General features: G+C 40.9%; 1 pseudogene across 1 annotated transcript; it reads right to left on the bottom strand.

Moving 5' to 3' along the window:
* Positions 1–1,676: 1,676 nt before the first annotated feature.
* Positions 1,677–2,550, bottom strand: LOC105530905 (annotated as a pseudogene). Its single transcript, XR_001004707.1, has one exon. The product of XR_001004707.1 is annotated as a 60S ribosomal protein L7a pseudogene (transcript).
* Positions 2,551–2,942: the final 392 nt, after the last annotated feature.

Below are 2,942 nucleotides of genomic sequence, written 5' to 3'. Positions count from 1 at the left end.
ACCCCCTTGGTGTGGCTTCAGAGACAGAAGAGTGTAAATCCCTTCCTGACCATGTGCAACTTGCTAGTTCGGTGAACCATTGAAAATTTCTTCACTTTTCTGAGATTTTTGTCCTTTTTCTATAAAGCAGTTAAGTGTATACAGGTTGAATATCCCTAACCCCGAAATCCAAAATCTGAAACGCTCCAAAATATGAAACTTTTAAGGACACAAACATTTCACCACAAGTGGAAAATTCCATGCATAAGTACTAAAACAAACTTCAGTTCATGTACAAAATTATTAAGAAATACTGTATACATTACCTTCAGGATAGTTGTATAAGGTCTATGTGAAACATAAATGAATTTCGTGTTTAGAGTTGGATCCTATTCCAAGATATCTCATTATGTATATGCAAATATTCCAAAATCTGGAAAAAAAAATGGAAATCTGAAAGACCTTTAGTCTCAACATTTCAGATAAGGGAGACTCAACCTGTACTACTTGCTTTGACAAGACTTTCAAGAATTACAGAACACATGCAGCCTGTCCTATAACTGCACTGTGGCCAATAAATTAAAAGAGATTACATTAATTCTTTAGTTCCTTCCTCACAAAAGCTACATTTCAAGTGCTCAAGAGTCACATGGGGCTGTGGCTACCGTAGTGGGTAGCACAAATATACAATATTTCCATTATTACATAAAGTTCTATTCAACAGTGTTGTCCTAGAACATGCCAGACACAAAGTTAGGTAATTTACACATAATTTTCTCTTGCTTCAAAGTTTTCAGACACCTTGGTACATACAGCTTAATTAAAAGTCCATCTATCCAGCAAATCTGGAGTGCCCTTTGATAGCCTGTTGGACAAAACTGTCCAAGACTGACTCTACATAGTATTCTAAGCTGGCACAAGTCTACAAGGCATAGTGATTGCTGAAAAATTGGAGAAGGTCAAAAATAGAGGACTTCTGGGCCTTTACCAAATGGCATATATATGAGAGACTTTGGCTCCAACCACAAAACATATCTCAGTAGAGAAGACAATGAGAATAGAAACAAAGTGGAATCAGCAAAGGAAAAAATAATCATGTAGGAATAGTCACCAAATACTCTTGCTTTTAAACATGGTGATGACAGCCTAAGAAACCTTCTCATGATTCATATAACAGTCTTGGAAAAATCCCAGAGTAGATAAAAGCTACCCCAAGATATGTAGCTGAAGCTTAGGAAACTTTCTCAAGGTCAAAGCAGAGTTATTCCAAATTTGCTCTCATTTCATTGAAGACCATCTTGACTCTTTGGGGTGAGTCCAACACATCTATGCTGCAGCTGATCAGATTGTAGCCTGCTGAGAAGGACCTCTTGATCTTCAGAGCACATTTCCTGGCAGAAAAAATAAGGCAAGCACAAGGTAAGGTTGCCTTCCACAAGCAAAAGTGAAAAGAACAAAAGCAATAGCTACATTTGTTAAGTGCTTATTGGGTACCCTGTTCTATTAATATTACACTGGTCATCTGATTTAATCTTCACCATAACCTTATGAAGAACTATTAATAGTCCCATTTTATAGAGGAATAATTGAGGCAATAAATGTTTAAGAACAATCCAAAGTCACACGCTAGTAAATGGTGGAGCCAGGACTTGACCCTGTGTAGTACAGCAAGAGTTCACATTCTTTTTTTTTTTTTTTAAGGAAAATTTGTATTTTAATTATTTTTATGTACAGAAAACTCAACAGTGTACATTTAACCCAGTTTAGTGGCAAGTTCTTTAGCCTTTGCCTTTTCGAGCTTGGCGATATGAGCCACAGACTTGGGACCCAGGACATTGCCGCCCCAGTGACAGCGGATCTCATCGTATCTGTCGTTGTCATTGGTCCTGATAGCTTCCACCAGCTTAGCCAAAGCGCCTTCGTCTTCCGAGTTCACCTGTGTGAAGGCGGCAGTGGTGCAGGTCTTCCTGTGGACTAGACGGCCCAGTCTTGCCTTCCCCTTGATAATGCAGTAAGGAACCCCCATTTTACGACACAGGGCAGGCAAGAAGACAGCCAGCTCGATGGGATCCACGTCGTGTGCAATCACCACCAGCTGAGCTTTCTTGTTCTCCACCAAGGTGGTGACAGTGTTAACTCCTGCTCGAAGGACAGGTGGTCTCTTAGTGGGGACGTCCCCTTTGCCAGCAGCTTTCTTCTCGGCCCGGGCCAACAGCCTCTGCTTCTTCTCTTGCTTCGTCTCTGGCCTGTACTTGTGGACCAGCTTAAGCAGCTGAGTAGCTGTTTGGCAGTCCAGGGCCTGGGTGAACTGGTTAATAGCAGGAGGTACTTTCAGCCACTTATAGAGGATGGCTCTCTGCCGCTGCAACCTGATAGAGCGGGGCCATTTCACAAAGCGGGTGAGGTCTCTTTTGGGCTGGATGTCCTGTCCAATGCCAAAATTCTTAGGTCTTTTCTCAAACAGGAGATTCACCACTTTCTTGGCCTCCTGCTTTTTCACGACAGCAGGAGCTGGAGCCACCTTCTTTCCCTTGGCCTTCTTTCCTTTCGGCATCTTGGGCGGCAGGAGGAGAGAGAGCGAGTTCACATTCTTAACCACTGTGCCTGTTAGTGTAAGTGATCTCTCTGGCTTTCTCATTTAAGTTTCTAAAAATAATGAATTCTTATACAATCTTTAGAGTTTTCCTTCTGCAGCTTTTCTGGTCACTGTAGAAAACAGCCATATGCATTACATAAAACTTTAGCCTTAAAAATAAAGATATAAATACCGCTTTTTTGACAATGCATCTTATAGATCGCATATAAGCAAGCATTTCATGAATAAATGAAAAATGCAAATAAGACAGTGAGATTGTTACATCTTTGAAGGTGTGGGATCATTTTGTCTTGAATGTTTGAGTAAAGAAAGTGTCAAATGAAAATGGGCACTTCGATGGGGAGGGTGGTCTCTAAACTAAGATTTG

This window comes from Mandrillus leucophaeus, unplaced genomic scaffold, assembly GCF_000951045.1.
Source record: "Mandrillus leucophaeus isolate KB7577 unplaced genomic scaffold, Mleu.le_1.0 Scaffold852, whole genome shotgun sequence".
Classification (NCBI taxonomy): Eukaryota; Metazoa; Chordata; class Mammalia; order Primates; family Cercopithecidae; genus Mandrillus; species Mandrillus leucophaeus.
The sequence above is the reverse complement of the archived record's forward strand: the minus strand, read 5'-3'. Positions and strand labels throughout refer to the sequence as shown.